The sequence below is a fragment of the Xyrauchen texanus genome, chromosome 48 (genome assembly GCF_025860055.1).
Source record: "Xyrauchen texanus isolate HMW12.3.18 chromosome 48, RBS_HiC_50CHRs, whole genome shotgun sequence".
Taxonomy (NCBI): domain Eukaryota; kingdom Metazoa; phylum Chordata; class Actinopteri; order Cypriniformes; family Catostomidae; genus Xyrauchen; species Xyrauchen texanus.
In genome coordinates this window covers 26,936,409-26,963,745 of record NC_068323.1, presented here as the reverse complement: position 1 = coordinate 26,963,745, position 27,337 = coordinate 26,936,409, and the positions used below count along the sequence as shown (strand labels likewise).

Below are 27,337 nucleotides of genomic sequence, written 5' to 3'. Positions count from 1 at the left end.
GGTGCTGTGGCTAGACCTGTCCAATGCATATGGTTCTATGGTCAACAAGCTTGTCCAGAAGACTATGAAGAAACATCATATTCCAGCAAGGATGAAAGACCTGATACAGGATTATTACAATTATTTCAGCCTGAGAGTCTCAACAGGATCATCAAAATCAGATTGGCATAGACTGAAGGTTGGCATTATAACAGGCTGCACCATATCAGTGACACTGTTTGCTCCTTGGTGCTGAATAAAGGTCAAGTCATGGACAGATTTCAGTTCTCCATTGCAGATACTCTGATCCCATCAATCTCTGAGAAACCAGTCGAGAGCTTGGGGAAGCGTATAAACAGTAACCTTAAGGATGTAACGTCAGTCAAGAGCACAAGTGAAGAGTTGGATGTGTGGTTGAGGGAGGTGGACAAGACAGGCCTCCCAGGAAGATTTATGGCATGCATTTACCAGCATGGTATTTTGCCAAGGGTCCTGTGGCCACTGCTCATTTATGAGTTTTCAGTCTCCACCATCACTGACCTAGAGAGGAGGATCAGCCACTACCTAAGGAGATGGTTGGGGATGCCGAGAATCCTAAGCAGAATTGACCTTTATGGAAACACCTGCAAACCTAGGCTCCCCATGAAGTCCATTGAGGAGGAGTTCAAGGTTTTGTGAACAGGGCCCGAAGGGTTTTGGTGGGGGGTAGCAGTCAAGACCGACAGGAAGTGGAGAGCAGAGGTAGCAGTGGATCAGTCAGAATCACGACTATGCCATGGACTCCTGGTGGGGGCAGTGGCCAGGGGAAGAGTAGGACTAAGAACTTTTATAATGCCCCGTTATGGCAAAGCGCAGGGAAAGGAAAGACAGAAACTCATCCAGGATGAGGTGAGAGCAGCAGTTGAAGAGGAGAGGTCCAGTAGAGCAGTGGGGATGTGACAGCAAGGTGCCTGGACGAGATGGGAACAAGTTGTGGAGAGAAAGATCACATAGTCTGACCTCTGGAGGACTGAACCATACTGTATCAATTTCCTGGTATAGGCCGTCTACATGTCATTCCAAGTCCATCAAATATGCACCAATGGAACCAGGTGGATTCACCACAGTACCCACTTTGCCCAAGGAAGGGGACCCTTGAGCACATTCTGAGCTGTTGCCCAAGGGCACTGGGTGAAGGAAGGTATCGTTGGCGGCACGACCAGGTGCTCAAGACCATAACAGAGGAAATCTGCAGCCAGAAAGAGAATCTAGCAAAACCAACAAACAGCTTCATCAAGGCTGGAGAGAAGAGAAGTAAAACATCTAAAGCAGCAACAGGGCTTTTATACACAGCTCGGGACTGGTAGCTGATGGTGGACCTTGGAAGGTAAGATAAGATCCCACAGCATGTTGCCAAAAGCACTCTCAGGCATGACAGTTATGTTGGATCTCACTGTGCCTTGGGAGGAGAATATTGAGGAGGCTTATGAAAGGAAGAAAGAAAAATATGAGAGCTTATTCAGCAACTACCATAGAGGTCGGGTGCAGAGGTTTCGCTGTGAAGTCCCTCTGCAGGGGATAAATCCAGCAACACTTGCAGAAGGCAGAAAGGTATTAGACAAAAAACATACAAAAAAAATAACAACACAAGTTTTGACACACAAGCCTTCATCTACAAAGTTTACAAAGTTAAAACAGGGCAGATACAAAGCAGTTATTTAAATACATAGCCTACAAGTGTATCTTCTGTCCAGTGTGATCTTATCAATCAAGGAACGGCAGTTTCAACTGCACTAATTATGTAAAAGTGCAGGACTGGGCTTGAGCCTAGATCAAGATCTTCCCTGGACAATCTGATTTTGAAATATGTTATGAAATATGAAGATAGAGATGGGGAGGTGGAGGTGGAGGGATGCAATAAGTATTGTTACAGAAGTGAGGGAAGCAGCCACTTACTGTAGATTAACTTAAACTTGGAACTTCATTTGTAATAATGAAAAAGTAATTATTATAAAAAACATTCTCATTATGAAATACAAAGTCATTATAAACGGCTTCAATTGGTTTTCAGCTTCAAAGTTAAAATGTAAAAGCTGAAAGAGAGATACGTAGCCAATAGCCCGTTCACACATACAACCAGGTAGATTGCAGGAAAATTGTTGGGTTACTTTTACTAGTAAATGTACCATGTGTGCTGTTCACACATGCCATCAGTATGGAAATTTATAGATAATGATTCACCTTCTCATTAAGGGTAATTGGAAGAGCAAAATTTACCAGTATTTTCAAAAAGGCTGTGTTCACACATGACCTCTAACCTGAAATTTGCAGGTAATTTTCTGGAAAAGGCTGTATGTGTGAATGGGGCTTATGTGATAGTGATGTAGTGTATCAGTAGAGGGCAGTAGATGATGATGATGATAATGCTGGTGGTGAAGTCTATCTGTCAGTTTGTATTGTTATTTCACTAAATGTCAGGCGTTTACACACGCGTGTGTTTTAGCTAGAAAACAGACTATAAATGCGGTTATAACTAGTCGTGTATTGTAGTCAGTATTCATAAACACCTTTAATAATGGGGTGTTTATTGTTACAGAAGAAACAGGTTAGATGAGAGACTAAGATAACATGATTTTAATATTTTGATAGTGTCATATGAAACGGTATTTGACTAAGTTTAGGTTATTTCAGATAAATCGATGTTTTATGAATTCGTTTATTTGATATCTTTGATTTTCTCTGGATTAACAATGAGAGCTGTACGGACATAAATATTATCTTACAGCCTTCTTAACAGCGATATCTGAAGATGTATCCAATATTTACAGATACAAATAGAGAACGTGTCATCAGCTCTTTATTTTCATCTTTATTTATATTCGATTTAATTTTTTCCCCCGTCAGATTTGTGATATCTGTTTATGTGGATTAGCATCAGCTTTAGCATCCACACACTAAACGAGTAAAAAGGCTTTGTCAGCTCAAATAACAGATTTTTGTATTCTTTTCAGATATTTACTTAATATAAAAAACAGGGTCTGATGACCGTGTAGTTAAATTATATTAAATCGTTTTCGTTGATCCCATCTGGTGGTATTAGCTCACATTAGCCATCGTGCTAACACGAAGGACATCAGGAGGATTTTATACCAAAACAACTATATATATGAAGATGTTGATGATGATAATGTGCACTAAGCATATATATATATAATCATCGCGGAAAAGGAGCGAAACGACAAGAAACGAATAGCAGAGCTGTTCTTGAGGAATTGACTTTACATCAGGTATGTATATAAACAATGACTTCATGCTCATTTCCTATCGTTATCTGTGTTAGTAAAGATTTAATAACTATTTCTTGTTTTTTGGTTGATATATGTCATATTTAGGGCTGTTACAGTATGTGCGAATAACACGTGTATGCTGTTATTACTACATGATGGTGTTTGTTAAAGGTCAAATGCGCTGATGTTGTGGAAATGTATTCTATTTGGGATACTTTGTTTTTATTAGAATTTCAACAAATGTGGTTATTTTAATTCAAATTCACTTATTTTTATAGTTTTTAGTTGATAGTGTTTATATCATACTTGCTCTGTGTGAATGACTGAAGCATCCCTGTGTCCATAACAGATAATCACTATGATGAAGATGTTGATGATGATAATGTGCACTAAGCATATTACATAAGTCTTAGGATACATTGGAGCAGAAATATGACTTCATTTTTGCATGTTCTGTGTGTTTATACATCATAGTCTGTTTTGAATTTGTTTTTATGTTTCTCTGGTTAGTCTGGAATATTGAGGTACATTGTTGGACGCACATGTGCTAGAATTTGGTTATCTCTTTTGATCCATACATTGTGGAATAGTATAATAAGAAAAAAATAGCATAGTTTTTTTCTGTTATTATAGTCTGTGTATAGTGAATAGGGGAAGCCCAAACTGCATCAACATCAGATTGAACTTTATAGAGTAGTAAAGCCCAAATCTCTCAAAAATCCATAATCCTCAGTTCTGCATTATTGATCATTCACCAGTCAATCAGACTTATTTCTAGTAATTTCATATATGAGGAGTGTAAAATTTTACACCTTGTGCAGAGGTCACATCTTGGCACAGCCAAGAAACATAAAATAAGATATGTTTATATATCTGGGAAGGTTTTCACTCATTAAAGGAATAGTCCGGGTTCAATACCAGCTCAATCAACAACATTTATGGCATAATATTGATTACCACCAATCCAGCGGCGCTATGACTGGGACACCGACAGGTAAGGTTAACGTTTAGCAAACAAACCAACAAACAAAATCGGCTAACTTGTAGTGGTACATGCTTGTTGTTAAATTAACATTTCTGTGCGCAGTGACTTATAAACTGGGACCTAACGTTAGATATTGTTTGGATGTATGGCTATAAATAGCTAGCTAGATCGATGCTAAAAATACTTTAAGGTTGACAGTAACTGATCAAGTTTAACATACATTAAACTAGTTAAATGGTACTTATCCTTAGGGTTGGCTGAATTAACAGTTTAGCTTTCTTGTGTTTTTTCCCTCTTCACATTAATGTTATAGCCTCTGCCCCTGCCGAACCTGACATGAGAAGACCAGAAGGCTCAGGAGATGAATCTTTGAGTCTGTAAAAAAAATTCAACAAACTGAAAAAATAAAACCAAAGTTTTTTTGAGGTAATGTTTGTAATCTTGATAAAATGGATTTCATAAAATTGGTATCGGAAAAAGTATAGTTTAGGAACCGGTATCGAAGTCAAGGTATCAGTATCGATATCTAAATTTTTTGAACGATACCCAGCCCTAGCCGCGAGCCTGTGGATTCTTTGCAAAACGTGAAGACTGTGAGGTGCTCTCTGTGAGGTGATTTATTTGGAATCACAAGCTGGTATGAGAAATAATATATAAACTATAATAATCGCGATCGGGAGCCTGCAAAGACACAAATTATATGTCATTAGTAAGGGTTCATTTGGTACGATTGTGCTCCTATCAGCAGCGAATCGCACCAGAGTTCACATGAACCGTACCCCAGACCACCTTTTCGGGTGTTCACACTTCTAGTCCGGTTCTCTTGGTCTGGACCAAAAAAGAAAATTATACATTTAGTCCTGGTTCGCTTAGTGTTCACACTGGAATTTTTAACACCGAACCTAAAGATATAAAACAAAAGGCATCAGGAAAACTGGCTGTTGGCCGAAATGCGCTGCTTAGATTTATATATGTATATATGGTGGTATTTTTACCAGCTGAGAACAAACAAAACCAAATAATATAAAAAAGCTAAATGAGTCAAAAAAGCTAAAGGAATTCCTCTGTTGCACACACAAACGAAGATATGCTGCAAGGATGGACGACGGCAGATCCTACGCCTGTACCCACTGTAATGGGCAACATAGCTTCTGTGATGAGAAGAACCAGGTATGCTTGAGTTCAGTATTAGGCAAATTACTTCCTGTTTTTGGTCATTTTAGATATCTTTGGTCCATGTTCATATATCAATCGAACCACACCAGAGTTCGTTTGGAAGCGGACCGAGACCCACTATTCAGGGAGTCTCGGTCCGCTTGTTTGGTGCGCACCAAGGTTCGGATGGCAACATTCACATTTGTTCAAATGAACCACACAAACAGAACAATCGCACCAGAGTTCGTTTTAATCGAACCAAACTTGCCAAGTGTGAACACACCCTTCAAGTGGACCCGGGACTTTTGGGGCGCACCCGAGTTTTAATGGCGTCAAAGTTCGGTTAGTTTGGGTGGTGTGAACGCTGTTTTCTGAACTCTGATGCGCACCAATGAACCGAATCCGAGTCCACTTGAAAAGGTAGTCTGGGGTATGGTTCATTTGAACTCCGGTGCGGTTCGCTGCTGATAGGAGCGCAATCGTACCAAATCACGGAACTGAACCCAGATGACGTATAATTTGCATCTTTGCAGGCTCCCGATCGAAATTATTGTGGTTTAATGAATTTCTCATATCAGCTTGTGTCCAAATAAATCAACTTCAGAGAGCACCTCACAGTCTTCACATGTTTTGCAATGCATCTGCGGGCTCGTGGTAGACAAACACTAGTATTCTTCACATCACTGCACATTCATTGCATCCGTGGCAGACAAACATAATTGTCTTTTTGTGCATGTTAAGTTTTGGTGGTAAATCCAAAGAGATGAATACTTCAATCACACAGCGAAGCTGAATTCTTCGTGAATTGTTGCCTAGTTACAGTAGTAAACAGCTGCCGCTTGTACATGCGTTGATGACGTAATCGATTTGGAAATATTATGTGAACTGACTAACTGGGGAGTAGGGAGGAAATTATCTCTGGTTTGGTCCAAGCAATAGGACCATATGCGATAGCACCCTAAAAGAATAGGAGGGATGTGTCGAAATTGTTGTTTGTGGTAATCAAAATAATGCCACAAATGCTGTTGATTGACCTTAACTTTGAGCTTAACTTATTGAACCTGGAATATGTATGCTTGTGAAGGTTTGTTATTTTAACCATTACTTTTTTAATTGTGGTTAAAAATGAAACCGTATAATCACGAAATCCCTAGATATTAGAAAGTATTTTAACATCAAAAATTGCACTCTTCAGCTTTAAATTAGTCGGCTTTCTTAAGTTTGAAACATTTCACAGAAACGTATTTGTTTTTCCAATCAACTCAAAATGGTCTTAATTTTCCTTCATTCTCACACACTCTTCAGCTGTTACAGAAAAGTAGACAGATGTATATGAACATATGAATTCTATTATACACAGATATTATTTTAGAATGCGGTGTAACCCTAGTAAAGTACTTAAAAATAATGTCCTTAATTGAAAGTCATTAACTGTAATCTGATTATAAGAATAAAAATGTAAAGCATAACACTACTTTTGATTAAATAAGAGAATAGATTACAGTAACTAATTACTTTATCAGATACAACCCAACACATTGTCTAACAGCCGATATACGCACATGTTTCATCACACATCAATTTCATTCTGTTTTAATGCTCGAAGTTGTGACATTGTTTGACAACCGTAAACAACTCTGCTTCACATTACACCCCTTAGTAGAAATTTCTTCCTAATCTTGAGTTGATTTTGTCACATCTATATCTTCACATCATTCTTTTTGTTTCTTTCTTGCTCTCAATTGTAGTTAAAGTAAAGCAGTCCTGCCCACTGATAGCTGTGTAAATACAGTGGTATTAACGGTATAGCAAAATCTCTACACCATGACGTTGCTCAGTATTTACCATCATGCCACCCTGCCCTGATTGATGAAAAATTGAGTTTTGGAAGAACTGTGGGAGTTCAGGAGCAAAAAAGAATCCAAATGTCACACGTCATGTTCAGTGCATGCGCTTTGATTTTCATTTTATATATAGCACGACCACAATAATAACATACATGGATCTATTTTTATCTAAAGCATTCTTGTGAACTGGAGAGTTTGAGTGTCATTTGATGTTGAGTTTTGCCAGCACCAGTTGACAAACAGCCTCGGAAATGTTTATGCCCCACTTTCCCTCACACCACCCGCCACTCTTATCATGTCACTTGGCAGGAGAGTAACTGCCATCTATTAAGTGTACAGATGTACCCTTTATATCAAAACCAAACCAGATTTCAAACACTCCTGTTTTCATTCTCTCCGCTCCACTCGTCTGCTTGTATCTGGTTGACCTGCTGTCTTGGCACCTGATCAGATGGATCGTACAAACACTGAAGGATGTGTTGGTGGAGTCAGTGGGAACTCTCTCTTTCGAGTCATTTTCCTGATGCTGACTTAGCAGTGTTTATTGTGAATCACACCCAACCACCTCAGGTACCACATTAAAAACATTCTGTCAGCATGTAGACAAGTATCTGCAGGTGCACTTTGTTTGGCTCTACATGAGAGCGATCCGAAAGCCACTGTGGTATGCTTCTGGACTTTTGATGGGCTTTAGCTTTCATCTATATCAGGGTTATTCAATTGGTGGCTGGTCCTCCATCTGATTTTCATAAAACCAGTCTGATTATCAGAGTGCTCTCAGTGGCATACACAGCTCCAGACTGGAGTGCGTGTGTTGAGTTATTCTAGTCATATTTTAGTGACGCTGCTTTTAAGAACATGAAACAGCACAGTTTATGTGAGCATATTTGATCCCATCTTTTTCAATCAAATGTACTTATGCCAATTGGAAAAGATTTTCAGTTTAAAATTTGTTCTCATTTAAAATGACTTTCCTATATGGCCACTAACACACAACAAAAGCCTCTTTTCCACCATCGGACCGAATCGTTCTGAACACGGTACGGAACGGTTACAGTAGCATTTCCACGGGAGCACGGTTCGGCACGGCTCGATTATAAACTGTTCTCGGCCCGGAATTCTCGGCATGGTTAGCTAACCTTACACAACTGTTCTCAACTGTTCTGGTAGAACGGGTTTAGTACGTGATGACTCGTTTGGTGTATCTTCATGATTTTTTTTTATGATGGTTAAAATTGTGTTGTAGACTACAAGTAATTTTCCCACATTGCTTTTTCATAAGGAAATTAGATAACTAGCTATTTAAACTCAGAATACATTAATATATTATCATATACTATTTTCACATTATATTTCTATAATATTTTGTCAATAAATATACTTTTTAGCTAGTCACACAAGTAACATTTACCTTTCTGCATGTTCATGTCTGGTGTGAAACAAGTCCTCAGCAAATTAATGTATACCTTGCACCTTTTTCTATTTACTTTTTACTTTGTTTGCTTCTTGCAACATGGTCCATGTCTTTGCTGTTATTAGCCTAGTAAACCAGGGAAAAAAGCAACCATAAAAACTGGAATATCCGATTATCCTCCATAGTGTGCCGCTCTCACGCCAATGTTTACATCTCAAGGCTTCACCAAAAGACAGATGTGTTACATACCACAGTGGAAAAATAAACCTTAACCGTGCCACCTGGCCCGGATCGGCATGGAACAGTATGGTTTTGCGATGAGAACCGTTCAGCCCAATGGTGGAAAAGAGGCTAAAGTTTCTCCAAAGACTTACACGAGTAATTGTCATATACATTGTCATATTTATTTTGGTGCATGCATGCTTCATTCACATTAAGTAGTAATTTGTACATATTTAAATTCATATATACAGGTATATATGTATCACTAGCCTAGTTTCCATCCACCTTTCGCGCTATTTTGTTATCGACAAAGTGAAAATGCAGAAAAGAAAATTTGCGACATTTGCCGCCTTCTGCCCGTTTCCATTCAAATGGCCTTTTATCAATAAAAATGGTGTGCATGATGACGTCATGCCTAAAAAAAAACCCTTTGTCGCATAAGTTTTGGTTTAGCGCAAAATAAATCTGCCCTGATGCCATTTCCATTCAGAAATGTGTGTTTATCGCTAATTCGCCTCCCAGATGGCCCTAATTTTTGGGGTAAATTGGGGAGATTATTGAGACAATTCATTGAAATTAGTCAGCTTAATGTCATTTTAATTAACAAATAAAAGCAATCAGAAGAGGAGGAATTGCAGTCAAAAGGGAGCAGTTGTCCTTCTAATAGGACTGTATGTAGGTCCTGATGTTGCGCATATCACAGGTTGGCACCGGTTCCGACCTGAAAGTGGATCGTCATAGCCCTATTCAAGCTGGCAACCTGCCGGCAGAAGTAGTGGTGGAAACTTTCTGTCTCAATATAAGGACAATCAATCTATGTGTATATGCGGTGTGCACAGCTATTAAAGGAAAAAAATTATGCTGTGTTATATCAGGGTTTACATACGATACATTCCTGATATTCAATATTTTGAACAATCATCTAATCAAAAGCATTACCATCACAACTGCATTATGTCCTGCATATTTCTCCAAGTCAAGTCAAGTCAAGTGGTTTTTATTGTCGTTTCAACCATATACAGTTAGTACAGTGCACAGCAAAACGAGACAACGTTCCTCCAGGACCATGGTGCTACATAAAAACAACAAAGGACCAACACAGGACCACATGAGACAACGCAACGAAATAAAATACCTATATAAAATACCTATATATACCTATATAAAGTGCACGTGCAAAGTACGGGACAGTACAACAAATTACTGACAATGAACAGGACAATAGACACAGTGCAGTGCCGACCAGTACTCAGTAGTGCAAAAAGATGACAGTTTCTAAAAACGTAAACATAACATACTATGAGGTAGTGTTCTATGCACATAGCAGTTATTGTGTTAGCAGACAGTTATAAAGTGACCGTAATTAAAGTGCAACTCAGGACACGTGTGTGTGTGTGTCAAACCAGTCTCTGAGTATTGAGGAGTCTGATGGCTTTGGGGAAGAAGCTGTTACACAGTCTGGCCGTGAGGGCCCGAAAGCTTCGGTACCTCTTGCCAGACGGCAGGAGGGTAAAGAGTTTGTGTGAGGGGTGTGTGGGGTCGTCCGCAATGCTGGTTGCTTTGCGGATACAGTGTTTTTTGTAAATGTCTTTGATGGAGGGAAGAGAGACCCCAATGATCTTCTCAGCTGTCCTCACTATCCTCTGCAGGGCTTTGCGGTCCGAAACGGTGCAAGTCCCAAACCAGGCAGTGATGCAGCTGCTCAGGATGCTCTCAATAGTCCCTCTATAGAATGTAGTGAGGATGGGGGGTGGGAGATGTGCTTTCCTCAGCCTTCGAAGAAAGGAGAGACACTGCTGGGCTTTCTTGGTGATAGAGCTGGTGTTGAGGGACCAGGTGAGGTTCTCCGCCAGGTGAACACCAAGGAATTTGGTGCTCTTGACGATCTCCACAGAGGAGCCGTCAATGTTCAGCGGAGTGTGTTCACCTTGTGCTCTCCTAAAGTCAACAACCATCTCTTTTGTTTTGTCGACATTCAGGGACAGGTTGTTGGCTCTACACCAGTTCGTCAGCCGCTGCACCTCCTCTCTGTATGCTGACTCATCGTTCTTGCTGATGAGACCAACCACGATCGTGTCATCGGCGAACTTGACGATGTGGTTCGATCTGTGCATTGCTGCACAGTCGTGAGTCAGCTCAGTGTGGTGGTGGTGGAGATGCTGTTCCCGATCCGGACTGACTGAGGTCTCCCAGTCAGAAAGTCCAGGATCCAGTTGCAGAGGGAGGTTCAGCTTTCCAATCAGGTGCTGGGGAATGATTGTGTTGAATGCTGAGCTGAAATCTATGAACAGCATTCGAACGTATGAGTCCTTATTGTCTAGGTGGGTGAGGGCCAGATGGAGGGTTGTGGCGATGGCATCGTCCGTTGAACGGTTTGGACGATACGCAAACTGTAGTGGGTCTAGTGAGGGGGCAGCTGGGTCTTAATGTGCCTCATGACGAGCCTCTCGAAGCACTTCATGATGATGGGTGTAAGTGTGACGGGACGGTAGTCGTTGAGGCAGGACACTGAAGACTTCTTTGGCATGGGGATGATGGTGGTGGCCTTGAAGCACGTTGGAACGACGGCGCTGCTCAGAGAGATGTTGAAGATGTCGGTAAGAACATCTGCTAGCCAGTCTGCACATCCTCTGAGCACTCTGCCAGGAATGTTGTCTGGTCCAGCAGCCTTCCGTGGGTTGACTCTACGTAGAGTTTTCCTCACATCTGCCGTGGTAAGACAGAGCACCTGGTCGTTGGGAGGAGGGGTGGTCTTCCTCGCCACCACGTTGTTCTGCACTTCAAACCGAGCGTAGAAGTCGTTCAGCGCATCTGGAAGGGAGGCATCTTTGTCACAGGCAACTGATGTTGTCCTGTAGTTGGCGATGGCCTGGATGCCCTGCCACATGCGCCGCGTGTCACCGCTGTCCTGGAAGTGACTGTGGATTCTCTGGGCGTGTGCGCGCTTTGCCTCTCTGATTGCCCGTGACAGTTTGGCCCTAGCTGTTCTTAGGGCTGCCTTATCGCCTGCTCTGAAGGCAGAGTCTCGGGACCTCAGCAGCGTGCGCACCTCCGCAGTCATCCACGGCTTCTGGTTGGAGCGTGTGGTGATGGTCTTGGAGAAAGTGACATCATCAATGCACTTGCTGATGTAGCTGGTCACTGATGCTGTGTATTCCTCCAGCAACTTTTTTTTTTTTTTTTTTTTTAATCTTTTTTAATCTTTTTATTGGAGAATCACAATGTTACATTTTACAGGAAGTGAAACAGTTCTCCAGTTTCATTTTATCTTACCAAACTAAAACCTTATACAAACCCCCCAACCAACACACATATATCTAACCCTTCCCACCCCCCACATTTTGACAACAGTCTGGGAAAACAATCTTTTTCCATTTTGTTTGTTACACAGTACTTCAAAAGAGTTTAAGGATCTACACATTGAAAACAAACACACAACTGCATGCCCACATTTCGACCCCAGTTGGGGTTAACAGGGCTTTAAACTCAGCTTCACAATTGTCAGTCAGGCTACTAAGTTCCCACCCCATTAAGGTAATTGACCATTGATTTGAATAAACATATATAGAAAAAATAAGAAAGGAAACAGAGAGAGGTAGTAGTACATTTTCAAATATAAAGGAGTCTCATACTTCGGGCAATACTTTGAGATTCTCAAAATATGTCACAAAAGGTTGCCATTTTAAGTAAAATTTCTGGACGGACCCTCTCAACGTGAATCTAACTTTTTCTAGTTTAAGAAAAAATAATACATCCCTTAACCATGCGGCCACCGCTGGTGGAGTAGCGGATGTCCAAACCAGTAAGATTCTACGACGGGCAAGAAGTGATGTAAAAGCGATAATGTCCGATTGGTCCCGGGTTAAGGTTAAGGTCTCCTTTGGAATACCAAATATTGCAATCAACGGACAGGGCTTAATTAGAATTTTTATAACTTAGGATAAAGTTTGAAAAACAGATGACCAATATTGATTTAGACGGGGACACAACCAAAACGTGTGTGTTAAATCAGCCGGAGAGCGGGAGCATCTATTACAACTCCCGTCCGTTCCTGGATATATATCTGCCAACCTAGCCCTACTGAAATGAGCCCTATACTACTTTAAACTGAGTGAGCCCCAAACGTGCACAGGATGAGGATGAGTTAATCCTTTGTAGTGCATCCTCCCAGAGTCCGTCCGACAACTCAACCATCAACTCGCCTTCCCACCCGTTCTTAATTTTTGAAAGGTCTTGGTTTTCCAGAGACATAAGTTGAGAATATAATAGTGATATCAGTCCTTTTTTTGGACGGAGGAGGGTCATTTCTTCCCATGCTGCCTCAGTAGGGAGGGCCGGGAAAGAAGGGAACAGTGCTTTGACACAATGCCGTATTTGGAGATATCTAAAAAAGTTACTGCGTGAGAGATCATATTTCTGGCATATATTATCAAAACTATCGAACCCTTCTTTACAGTACAAGCTTTTAAAACAGGAAAGCTGCTTCCTGCCCCACTGAGTAAATGTTAAGTCGATAGAGGAGGCTGGAAATAGATGATTCTTACAAATAGGGCTAAGGGGGGGGAGGGAGAGGTGAATTTGTAATGGTTCCGGAACTGGGCCCAGATTCTAAGAGTGGACAGTACTATGGGATTGGAGGTAAACCTGGACCACTTTGTGGGCAGGGAGGAGTACACCAAAGCAGGGAGAGATGACGAGTGGCAAGAGTGTGCCTCAAGTGTACACCAGTCGGTGTCTGGCACATGAAGCCAGAATAAAATTTTCTGCAAGTTAGCTGCCCAATAGTAGTGAATAAAACTGGGGAGAGCTAGTCCCCCCACATCGCGACCCCTCTGAAGTAAGCCTTTATTAACTCTTGGAACTTTATTCTTCCAGATGAAAGAGGTAACGGATGTGTTAACTGATTTAAAAAATGAATTAGTCAGGAATAATGGTAGACATTGAAACAAGTACAAATACTTTGGAAGTATGTTCATCTTCACCGATTGTACCCTCCCTGCAACAGTCAGAGGTAGGCAGCTCCACCTTTGAAAGTCAGCTTTCATTTGGTTAACTAAAGGTGTAAAATTAGCCCCAAGAAGTGAGGTGAAGGAACGCGTAATGTTTATTCCAAGATATTTAAAACCAGAATGTGTTAAGTGAAAGGGGACTGCTTCTTGTTTAATTTGCATTGCCAAATCATTAATGGGGAAACATTCGCTTTTCTGATAGTTGAGTTTGTAGCCAGAAAAAGACCCAAAATTATTCAATAGTGATACAATTACAGGGGCGCTAGCTTCTGGATTGCTTACATAGATCAAGAGATCATCTGCATACAGAGAGACGCGATGTTCCTCAGTCCCACGCCCAACCCCTCGAAATAACAATGACGACTTTAAAGCAAGTGAAAGAGGCTCGATTGCCACTACAAATAGGAGCGGGGATAGAGGACATCCTTGACGTGTCCCACGTGTCAGGGGGAAAAATTTGGAATGAGATTGATTAGTTTGGATACATGCTTGTGGGGACGAATAGAGCAGACGAATCCATGCCAGAACCGTGTCACCGAACCCAAACCTCTCCAATACGGCAAACAAGTATTTCCACTCCACCCGGTCAAAGGCCTTCTCCGCATCCAGGGAGATTACAGCTTCTGCAGTCGAGGAAGGACCGGGGGAGTAGATCACTTTAGCTAGTCGGCGAATATTTGAAAAAGACTGGCGACCCTTTATAAAACCAGTCTGATCCTCAGAGATTACTTTAGGGAAAACGGATTCTAAACGATGTGCCATCACCTTGGCTAAAATTTTTATATCAACATTTAGGAGGGAGATAGGACGGTAAGAGCCACAGTTAGTGGGGTCCTTGTCCTTTTTGAGAAGTAGTATAATCTTAGCTTGTGTGAGGTTTGGGGGCAAGGAACCGTTTTCCAATGATTCGTTAAATACTTCTAGCATAATAGGTGCAAGTTTATCTTTAAATTTCTTAAAAAATTCGGGGGGGTAACTGTCGGGTCCTGGAGATTTACCAGTTTGCATGTCTCCGATGGCTGCAGCGATCTCTGTCAGTGCAAGAGGTCGATCTAATACTTCCCTGTCTCCTGGCTCAATAGTAGGTAATTCTAAATTATCTAAAAAACTGTTCATATTCATAACATCTGATGGGAATTCAGATGTGTAAAGTGTAAAGTAAAAAGTTGCAAAAGTATTATTGATTTCCTTTGGGTTGGTGACTATGTTTTGATCCTGATCTCTCACTTGGGGTATGAGCCGTGAAGCAGCCTGACGTTTCAGCTTGTGAGCCAGCAATCGACTAGCTTTTTCTCCGTACTCATAGTAAGTGCTCCGGGTCCGCAATATTAAGTATTCAGCCTGGTTGGTGGATAGAAGATTAAGCTTAGACTGTAGAGCTATCCGTTCTTTGTATAATTCTGGGGAGGGGCTTTCAGAGTATTTGCGGTCTAATTTAAAAACTGAATCCGTCAGGTCTTGTATTTGTTTGCGGCGTTCTTTCTTGACATGTGCTACATAGGAGATAATTTGTCCTCTTAAGTACGCTTTTAAGGTTTCCCAAAGTAGGGAGTATGATATACCTTCCTTCTTGTTTACTTCCAGAAAAGTATCTATATTAGTAGCCACATGTTCGCAAAATTTCTCGTTTGAAAGCAGCAGGGAATTAAGTCTCCAGAAGGATTGCTCTCTAATGTTCAAAGTGAAAGAAAGGTCTAAGATGAGTGGTGCATGATCTGAAATGATGATGGCCAAGTATTCAACCGATTTCACTGCAGGGATGAACGAGCTATCTATAAAAAAGTAATCTATCCTTGAGAAAGAATGGTGGACATGAGAAAAGAAAGAGAATTTTTTGGAGGTCGGATTTTGAAACCTCCATGGGTCTACACAGCCATTTTGTCCCATAAAGTCTGAAAAGACCCTTGACATTGCAGAAGGTGAGGTAGATTTAGGGCTAGATTTATCGAGCAATGGGTTAATTGTACAATTAAGATCTCCTGAAAGGATCAGTCTATGTGAATTTAAATTAGGGAGAGATGACAGAAGCTTATTGGCAAATTCAGCATCGTCCCAGTTAGGGGCATACACAGTTACCAAAAGAACGGGTGTTTGAAATAGGAAGCCCGAGACAATGACATATCGACCATTGTGGTCTGCAAAAATTGCATTTAGTGAGAATTGAATCTGTTTATTAATCAAAATTGCCACCCCTCGTGATCTGTTATTAAATTTGGAATGGAAGATATGATTAACCCATAATTTACGGAGTCTGGTGTGATCTTCTAACCGTAAATGTGTCTCCTGCAAAAACAAAACATCGGTTTTCAATTGTTTAATATGGGAAAAAATCCTAGAACGTTTCACAGGACCGTTCATCCCCTTAACATTCCAGGACAGAAACCTAACTGCAGCTCCCCCTACTGGGCTTGTACCGCCTGCGTTATTTATCATAGGAGACATCCAAAATGTGTATGATTAGCCTGAACCTCATTATGGAAGTACATTTGTGGTCATAAGTGATGTCAACACACACTGCGTGCAGTTGTGTAGAAGTAAAATGAAATAATAATAATAATGAACTAAAAATACAGTTTAATATAGCTGTGTGCATCCTTAGAAGATACGGTTTTGCCATGTAAAAAAAAATGTTCCCCAGTTCTCATGAAACTTAAGTTGAAATAGAAAAAGAAAAAAGAAAAAAATCCCATTGAACACCCCAAACCTAGTTCTTCTTCCCCAAACGAAGAAAACCGCAGGAATTCACAGACGGAAAACTTCCAAGACATCTAGCGTTGTCTATAACTCCTATCCTAACCTGAGGATGGCTCCTCTCTCACTAAGTGATTTGTGTTCTACCTATATACAATTATCTATTCGGCTCACCTTGAGAATAAAAAAAAAAAAAAAAAGGGACCAAGCTAAGTCAATAAATAAAATTTAAAGTAATATAATATATCCCTAATTTGCATCTGGATCGCCAGTGCTCACTGTGCAATTACACAGAGCACAGTTGGACTGATAAAAGTATGTAAAATAAATCAAAGTGACTGACCTAGTTGAACTAAAATGTATCTAGCTCACTTAATTTACCTTACTAAACTTGACCAGTCTGTGAAATGGTCATATAACAGTTATGTGTGAAAGCCACACTGACTAAAACAACCCTGCCATGCTTTATAAAAAAAAAAACAAAAAAAAAACATGGCTGTTGTATATTTAAATCACAGATTTACTGCGTTGTTATTGTACCTTAAATAGGGTAATGCCCACATATAGGGCATGTGGGAAGAATTCCTTACCCAGGACTTCTTCGAAAAATTCAGTCATGAACTTAACTGTGTCCGGCCCCTCCATATGCTCCGGGATACCGACAACTCTCAGATTGGACCTACGGGAGCGATTTTCCAAATCCTCCACTTTGTTTTTGAGCCTCTCGTTTTCAGCTAGAAGTGCGGTGCATGTTGTTTCGATAGCCTCAATCCTGTCGCTGTGGTCGTTTAGGCCTTCCTCCATGTCATGGATACGTTCTTCGTGGGAGTCAAGCGACGATTTTACCAGTTCCAGAGATGCCGAAATTGGTGCCAGTGCATCGCCGAGTGCTTTTTTCAGGAGGGAGTCCGTTAGGTCGGATAGAAGCACCGAGTGAAGCTTAGCAAGATCAGCAGGTAACTCCGAGCTTGGGCTAGCTTGTGTAGCCATGTTGTCTTCACTTGTGGCATCTTCGTCCATCTCGGTCGTTTTTTGCCCTCGGTCACGTCTCTTTGGTCTCATTTTGTTGTGCAAAGTTACGCTTAACGTACACGTAATCAACTTAAGGTGCGCCAAACTTTATGCTGAAAAAATGAGGTAGAAAATAAAAAAGTAATTTATCCAGCAACTTTTAACGACCAACTGAACTCGATTATCATCTAAAATGTATTTTAGCTTCATAATGCAAATTTATATTTTCTGAAGAAGCAGTAAATGTGATCAGAGAAAAACATTTTTGCGAAAAATCCTTGGATGGAAACGTAGTTACTGTGGTTCTTTGGAGTCTCAGAGCCTTTGAAATAGCTTTTTAACCCTTCCCAGACTGATGTATTTCAATCACCTTTTTTCTCATAATTTCTGGAATTTCTTTCGATCTTGGCATAATGTGCTACTGGATGAGATTTTTTTTCCCAACTAATACTTTTTATTGATTAACACACTTGTAACAGAAATGGAAAACATATATTCACAGAATCAACTTTAACCCCCAGAAATCCCTTTCCACCACCCAATCCCCAACCCCACCCTGACCCTCAACAAATATCCCTGTGGCCACAACTTGAGTTACACACAAAAAATAAATTGTATTATTTAAAATTGTACATCTCTCTCTACTGCCCCTCTCCAAGAGCCCTACAAAAAGGCCAAATAGCAGCCGATTTTTTATTTAACGAAGTTGCCTAGCCTTCTACATGACATGCTGCTACCATACCCATCCGACTTCCATCACCTAAGATTTAAGGATGCACCGATACTACTTTTTCTCTTCCGATTCCAAAGAGGAAATCTCAGTATCAGCCGATACCAGTGTTGTTTTTTGCATAATCAATCATCAATATGATTTAGAATATCTTTACATTATTGTGTGGAACTAATTGGGAGTAAGGGCTGGGCGATATGGCCAAAATTGTTATCACGATAATCTTTTTCATATTTTTCGATATCGTTTTGATATATTTTTATCATAAATATACGTTTACACATTGCACTTTCTTGTTTTTATTTAAAAGTTGATGGAAGAAAAGAAGAAAAAATAAATTCTAAACTGTCAAAATAGTCTCTACAAAACTGCACAGGGGGTCCAGAAACGGCCAAAGCAGTGGGGTCTGCGGGATCTTTTACCAATTTTACAATTTTTACCGTTTATCAATTGAAAATTAATGTTAAAAGATCATCTGTTTGTTCTGAAGCATAGTGACAGCAGTCCAGTATTTGTTGGAATATTTTTACATTAAAATTAAATATTTTTTATATTTCTTTAGATTCAGATACCCAAGTATGGAGCATAGAAGCCCTTGTGACTTTGGAATGATGCTGAATGTGGGTTCAGCGGTGTCCCGAGAGAAAATTTAGAAAACATTTTTTTTTTTATTTAAAAAACATTTGTATATATTCATTAAAGTGAGAAACTAGTCTACCAACTAGTAATTTTAGTTTTTCCTTATCCATTCCAGACATATAATTAATTTTCACAAAATTACAACAGAAATCGATTTGTTTATTCGATTTGTTTATTATTGCTTGTGTTTTAGCGACACACATTAAATATCGAAAATTCCTCAAAAGCTTATCGTGGATTTTCTTTATCGTGATATATATCGATATCGTTTTATCGCCCAGCCCTATTGGGAGTGTAAAGAAACACAAACCTCTAACTACACATTATTTAAATATAAATGTATAGCTTATTAAGAAATACTTTATTAATAACTAGTATACTGGATAATGTAGAAGCAAAATTAACAGTATTCCAATCGTCACATCTTCAGTAGAAAAGAAACCAGTGTTTTATTTTTTTCAAAAAATTATTTCAACTTGTATCTGGACTTTAAAGGATTCCGATCTCTTTTTTGTTCAATTTAGTTGTAAGACATCAGTCCACTTTTCATTCACACAGTTATTTTATGGAACCCATTTAACTTAATATTGTTATAAATTGTAAACAAATACTAATGATGACATAATAATAATAATAATAATAAATTGTTATTAATATTATTATTATTGACTTAATTTTAATTTTAAATACAACAGTAATGTATTTAAGTCGTGCTCTTTTGAAACCCTCATGCTTTTATTTTGACATTCTGAACTCTCCAGGAAGTCCTGTATGTGTCTGTTTGTAGGAATGTTCACAGTAGTTTAATTCTCTTCTTATTCAAATTCTGCATATTATAAGTGAACCGAACTATTGAGCATCTACATCTGAGATGCTGTTCTTGAGTAGCGCTCAAATATTGTGCACCGCAGTGAAAGATCAGCTGCATGTCATTAAAAACACAAGCAGTTCAGGTTTCTCAGACCGTATGAAGTTGCTGATGTTAGCTGCCTTGTTACTGTAGATTAGGCTATGCCAGTCACCATAATACGGGTCCAGACCCCGGATTGAATCCATCTGGACCGCAAGATCTGATCTTTTTGCGCTGTAGTCTTGAATATTTTCTCTATCACCGAACACGCTTCATGTATGCCCTGCCCTGCACGCAGTCACTCTTTTCCCCGCATGTGAGTAGACATGAGGTGCTGCATAAATTAACATGGTTCCAATGCACCTTTAGACCATAACGTTTTTTTCTTAAAAATGTTGCTCTATTTATCAGCATTTTACGAGCCTTTAATAATAAACAAATATATTTTTTTGTCATCATCTTTGTCATGGATGACAAGGAAAGACATTAAAATTCCTGGTTGGTAGCCTAGTCTTTCTCACTTTATTGAATATATAAAAATGGTCCATAATATAATATCTTATTTATTGATTCACATTATTGATACATTATTTGTAATTTTTTAAAAGTCAAAATGTGACCTAAAGTATGAAGAAGTAATAAAATGTAATTACAAATTTTATATTTTTCTAATGAACCTAGTAAAAAAAGTCCCCAGTTTAATTAACAGCGTTAGCTGGGAGATCATTTATTTTATTCATTTTTAAAATGGATATTATAACTGAAACAACCCCACATGGATCGATATTGAATCAAATCTAAATTGAATCGAATCGAGAGCTTGTGAATCGGAATCAAATTGAATCAGGAAATCTGTATCAGTACCCAGCCTTAGCTGTCATTATACTGTACTCAATTGATAAAAAAGACCCCTGTCTCTGAGCCACCAATGCCGTTTTGTAAAGACTATTTTGACTGTTTAGGATTACATTTTATTCTACTACTTCTGCCAACTTGAAAATTAAAAAAAATGTCAAATGTGAATGTATATCGTGATAAATATAGATATCCAATGATATGAAAAGCCCAGCCCTCCTTAAAAGTGATTGTGTGTTTCGCGCCGTAAATTCAATAGAAGTGATTCATTAAAGCCATAGGGTCTTTGACAGTGCTATCATAAGATCAAACCTCAGCCCATGTCCACATTACAACCTTCAGCCTTGATGTTTTTCTTCATCCGTGAATGGTGAGTGAAAGCCAGCGCATTTTACAATGTCATGTTTTCCATGATGTTTAAATACTTCAGGTGCCTACTGCTTAATCCACCATGTCCCTGAAATCAAATGTCCAGTGCATCTGCACTGAGTTCAGTCGGACCGGCATTCCCTTTGTTTCAGTGGGTTTTATGGTTTTTCTCCCCAGCCATCTGGAGCATGTGTGTGCAGGGACTCATTATGTACCCGCGCTGACTAAAGTGGCAGCCGCAGAAACACTGACTTATTTTTGATGACATATTTTATGATTTGATGTCATATCTGGGTCTCTTGGAGCACACCAGGGTTTCAGTAATTGCCCCTCAATGGCCTGTAGCTGTTAAAGTTAAGCTATTCTTGAATCTTCCAACATGATTTGCAGTTTTTGATCATTCCATTTCACAAGCTAAAAGTGTTTAATTTCTTGGATGTTAAACTACTTTCTCATATTCCTTCTTAATATGCAAAGACAACTATAAGTAAAGCTGATTCCCTCTCTGTTGGTTGAGCATCAGGACGAACTTGATGTAGGAACACTGGCTCAACCGGTGGCATGATTTTAGGGTGGCCTGTTTGATGACTAATTGCGTCACAATATACTGATTTGAAATGCAGGTGTCGCTCTAAGTTCATAGGCAGTGTCCATAGGCATTCGGTATATTTTGTGATCCCACACACCTACCACAATGTTTTGTCAAATATCTCAGCCTCTGAGTGGACTAGATATTTAATCTTGGTGTTGTTGGACAGCTGAGATTCAGCTTTGTTATGATGTATAATATTTCATCACTGGTAATAATACTGCCCCAGTCCATAATAGTACACTGCTTGTGTCAAGGACAAATTTTTATTCAGAGATACTTTTGGAAAGAAAATCATAATTGCTGATTATTTCACTTGATATAGTAACTGTGTTTAATAATGTTGATTTATAGAAATCACATACATATTTGTTTAAATTTATGCCATATCCTTTTACTGGGGTTACATCCAAATCAAGCTAAGAACTGTTGAGCTGAATTATTTTAATGCTGTTTTGTACATCAGTAAATCAACTTCATATTGGCCTAGCATGACAAATTGTAACTGTTTTTCAATCTTTGAATAAATTGTAAACAGAAATTGAGCTATGTGACAATATTAAATCTCCCATTAAAATGACTGAAGCTGTCACTCACCGCAGGTTTGTGCTGTGAGTCTTGCAGTTCAGTGCAAGCTCACTGATGCTCCACACACAGGGTTCTGCACAACACTGCACAATAAATCACTTATTTACACCGGCTCTTTGTAACATCACTATTGAATCAGCAGAGCAAAACACACAGCATCAACAGTCTGATCACCAAAATAATGACTCGGATCTCTTGAATCTACAACATGAATTGTAATCTGTGTAATCTGATTACTAAATTAATTACCTTTTATGAGCCGATTCTTTTGAATCTACAGCACGAAATGTACAGCATGGCTAGTGTATGGAGTGGTGGTGGCATAGTGGCTAAAGCACAGGGCTGTTAATCAGAAGGTCACAGGTTCTAACCCCACAGCCACCACCATTGTGTCCTTGAGCAAGGCACTTAACTCCAGGTTGTTCTGGGGGGATTGTCCCTGTAATAAGTTCACTGTAAGTCGCTTTGGATAAAAGCGTCTGCCAAATGCATAAATGTGTAGTCCAACTCCTGAATGAATTACTCTAATGAGGTGATTCATGTTAATTTAAAGTGTAAAACATACAGTCTGAACAGTGTAGTCTGATTCCCTACAATTAATGCTCTTATGAGCCGATTATTTTGAATCTACCGCACAAAACATAAAGCATGGCCAGTGTAGTCCGATTCCCGAACGAATGGCTCTTAGAGAAAATTCTTTTAAATGTACATCACAAAACATACAGTGCTACCAAACTAATAACTTTTATCTGCCCGTTCTTTTTAATATATCAAAATCTCATTGAACCACAAGAAACACATTTATGAGTTTTGTTGTAATTATATAAATGTTAGACTGAACATTGCAATATCAGTAAATATAAGAAATCTTACAAGCTACAGCTGTGTGCTGGAAAATATTCTCTTGACATTTTTGAGACTCACTATAATTCTAAAATCCTCTTTAAAACAACAATAAAAAAGGTTTAGTTTTAGGATACTTTATGAACAAAAAACTTCCCCAAGAAAAACTGTTAAATAAAACTGAATAAAAGTAATTCCATACCTCTGGAAAACCAAACAAAAAAGTTTTGAATCAATTATGCTAAAATGTGATTGTTTTCTCCAGATCAGAAACTCCGATTGGTTGAGAGGTTCAGCAGCGGGGACTGTTGGGTAGTATTCCACTGTGGAGCTCGCACTGATGCAGGCTTAGCTGAAGGGTGCATTGAAGGCACAAAAGGGGCCGCTCGTGAGCACACCTCTGAGTGCTAAAATGTCAAATGGGACACCTTATGGTCTCGGTGGACTTCGTGGGACCACGAGACCGCACATCAAGTGTGTCATTTGGGACAGGGACTATGTACCATTTAATTAATTCCATTCAATTAGAAAGTCGGATTTTCCAACTTCCTTCTAGGAAAACTTGGAACTTGAAGTCAGAAATCAAACAGGGAAACTCGTGCAGAAATTTTCAACTGTGATTTCGCTGAGATGCAGGTGCGTGACGTCCCACAAACATGTCGGCACCCAGGGAGATGTACTAAGTAATTGATAAACATTCACTTGTGTTAAATAATATCGATAAATGAGTCAGAGTTCATACAATACATGATATTAAAGCTAATTTAACAAACGCTTGCAGAAACAGGTGTTCAAAACATGGTAAATTATACTCTTTTTATGATCGTACTCCTGTAGCACAAATGCTAGCATTGCAGCATTGTTATCACCTGCTAAACTGATGGGAGTGTTACAGTTTTGTTTCCTTGCACATAATTTTCCGAGCATCTGGCAATGGAATGCCTTTATAGTAGGATGTCAGAGAAATCATATTATGCAAAATGCATCTGTAGGTGAACTGTTATTGTATTTTGTGAACAGACTAAGTACGTTCATCACAAATAAAAACATTTAATAGAAATATTAAAGACATTGTTAAGTAATATGAAGATACTGATTTAACCTTATGTCGTATGGATTATTTTTATGCTGACTTTTGTTTAGCTTTAAAATGTTGCCACCAGATTATGTGAGTGGAGTGGAGCGGCAACAATTTCCCCTTCACGCTCAAAGCGTTCTTTAATCACTCCGCTCCAGCTCAACTCTGGGTTGTCCATTTCCCGCTCATCACTCACTCCACGCTCCTGGATTAGAGAAATCCTGCTCCGTGTTCGCTCCATGTCTAAATTAGCGCCTAACTACCTCTCCACTGTAAAGTTATTTCAGTATGCTTTTAAATATCACAACCTTCCATGCAGAAAAAAATAAATACACAATACTAGAAGAAAAGATACAATGTGCTTTATTAGAACACTAACATTAGCCCAAGACTAAATTATATCATTTTTGTAGCTTACTTTTGAAACATATCGACAGCATTCTCTGGGTTTTATCAATTAAATAAATTGCTAGATGCAAAAAACAAAACAAAACATTAAATTAAATCTAATTAATAAATTACAAAAAAAACATTATTAGGTCTATGTATTATTGTGTCACGGTGTGGGTAATCAGGAGACGGCAGACAGAAGGTTAGGATCCAAACGCAGTTTAATGTGTAAGTAACAAAAAGGTAAACACAAAGAAAAGTCCACGATGGGAAAAACTAACTATCAAAACAACAGAACACACAGCTAGAAGAACAAACAGGATCTCAACATTAAACAAACACTGGGGCAAATAAAAGGTCCACGAGGGGAAAGTAAACAAACACAAACTCACACACGGGTGAACACGAGTTGACACGAACATCCACGAACAGCAGGGTAATCAACGAACGAACGAACGAACGAACGAACGAACGAACGAACGAGACAGGAGGTAGCACACACTGACAGAGGCATGAACATGAAACGGTAACATTCAACACAAACAACGACCGACAGCGACTGAACAAACAGACAGGGTTTAAATACATGGACATGGGAAAACAGGGGCCAATGAACAGACAGAACTCAAACAAGATGACAGGGTAATAAACAGAAACCAATGGCAAACTAACGAGGGACAGGTGAAAGCAAAGACGGAAAACACGAACGCTAACAAAGAGACTATGGCGTTACATAAGTGACAAAAGTGAAAAACAAAGGGCAACAGTGAAACAAGACAAGGTAATAAAAGAAACTACAAAAGGACTACAAAAACCAAAACAGGAAACAGGAGCTAAACTAAGCTTCAACATAAAAGCACAAAACAAAAGACAACAGAGAACATGGCATATTGCCTAATTATTGCCTATTATTTTCTGTTATTGCACATATTTTCATTAACCTTGCCCTATAATTCTGTAAAATACATTCTCAGAATGTTCTACCATTTTTTTTTTTTAATCAAAACTAGATAAGACTGTCAAAACTATATGTTTAATGTAGAGTTAACTTTTAGAAATACTAGCGTTTTTAAATCTTCCTCTATTTGCATTTGCTGAGCTTCTTCATCTGCAAATGTATAATGCATAAATTAGCCTACAACACTAAAATACATTTAGATGGCAATCAATTAAAGTCAAACTATGGAATATTAACATGTTGATTATTTGGTGATTTGTGACGTTAAAAGTTCAATTATATTTAATTCGGGACATAATAGCCTACAGTTAAGATTGTGATGCATTAGATTAGAATGATGATATGTTTATTCAAAATATTTAATAGGTTAGAGGTGCATTGATGACGTTTAGATTTTCACTCCACATATGAATGGATTATTGTTAGAAATAGGTCTACATCTCAGCTCTGTCCAAGAGGGAAAATGCTGAGTTGAGACATTCCTTTTTGTATGCATTATCTAACATCTGTTTCATATTAACTTGGAGTTGTAAGGAGCCCCCTCCTTTTCTTTCTCTGTCTATACTATATGTTTGTGTACTTTATACGATTGTCTGTGGCATGGTCCATCAGGCTCTCGTAGAGAGCAGCCTTTTCATATAGGTTTTGGGCTCTCAAGGTTTCGAAGGAGATTGTCATATGGAATTGTTATCTATGAGGTAATGTCTATTTCTATTGGTTTAGAGATGTGAACTCCCTTCAGTATTGTCATATATATTTGTATGTTATTCAGGAGAAAACAAGATGCATACTTTGCTCCCCAACGTTGGTTTCATTACTTTGTATTGATTCATTCACAACTCAATAAAAGACGGAGAGAAAAGGCACTGCTATCGTTTAGAAGACTTTCATTTCTAACAATTATCATCATGTTTTCTGGACACGTCTTTTAGGATATAACAAACCTTTGATCATGCCAATCATCTCCCCACTCCTGTTCTCCTTCGCCATCCCGTCATTAATTTTCGGCAGTTAATGCAGGAATAAAGAGACTAGACACAAGCATGTAGTTAAGTCAAGCTTTACCACAAGCTTAACTCAATAATAGGGAGCGTGAAAACAGAAAGTGAAAGTAACCTTTGCGCTGGAGGTCGAACATTACCAAGTGCTACTAGATTTTAAATTAGTATTTATTTTATCACATTCTTTCTGGTTATATCAGCAGTTCTATCTTTCCTTCATTCCAATAGTGTTTAACACTGCTTAACATGTGGTGAATTATTGCATTAAGGTCCGTGAACAGGTTTTTTGCCCATGAAGGAGCATTAGTGGAGTGCTCTTTGAGCGAGAGAAAACAATGACGCTCCGATTTTTTTAAAAACCCACTCCTCGCTCCAAAAAAATCATGCCGCTATACTCCTCACTCCACAAAAATCTTAATTTAAGTTCAGCAGAAGAAAGAAAGTCATACACATCTGGGGTTGCATGAGGGTGAGTAAATAATGAGGATTGTAATTTTTGGGTGAACTATCCCTTTAAGGGCTCTTGTCAGATCTGGAGGAATTTGTCAATAAGAAGAGAAGTTTGGAAACATTTCTAGTAATTATTACAGTGAAAACGTACCACAAGGACATTATATATAGGGCCGCAACGACGCGTCGACGTCATCGATTACGTTGACTATGAAAATACGTCGACACGAATGAAATGCTTCGACGCGTCACATTCATTATTTACGTTTAAATATCGAGTAATGGCGGCTTCTGCTCCAGCTCATGGTGAAAATGACAATCTGGCTTTATCACATAAAGCCAGACCACGATCATCCAAAGTATGAGAATACTTTAAACTACAGCCGAACAGAAAGGTGCTTTGTTCACTATGCAAAGC

At 39.1% G+C, this 27,337-nt stretch overlaps 1 protein-coding gene across 1 annotated transcript in view; it reads left to right on the top strand.

Moving 5' to 3' along the window:
- Nucleotides 1–2,431: 2,431 nt before the first annotated feature.
- The window catches only part of ip6k1 (inositol hexakisphosphate kinase 1), a 123,005-nt gene continuing 98,099 nt past the window's right edge, over nucleotides 2,432–27,337 (top strand). Inside the window, exon 1 of the mRNA XM_052121705.1 lies at nucleotides 2,432–3,245. The gene's annotated coding sequence lies outside the window, so the exon portion shown is untranslated. The remainder of the gene's footprint in view (nucleotides 3,246–27,337) is intronic.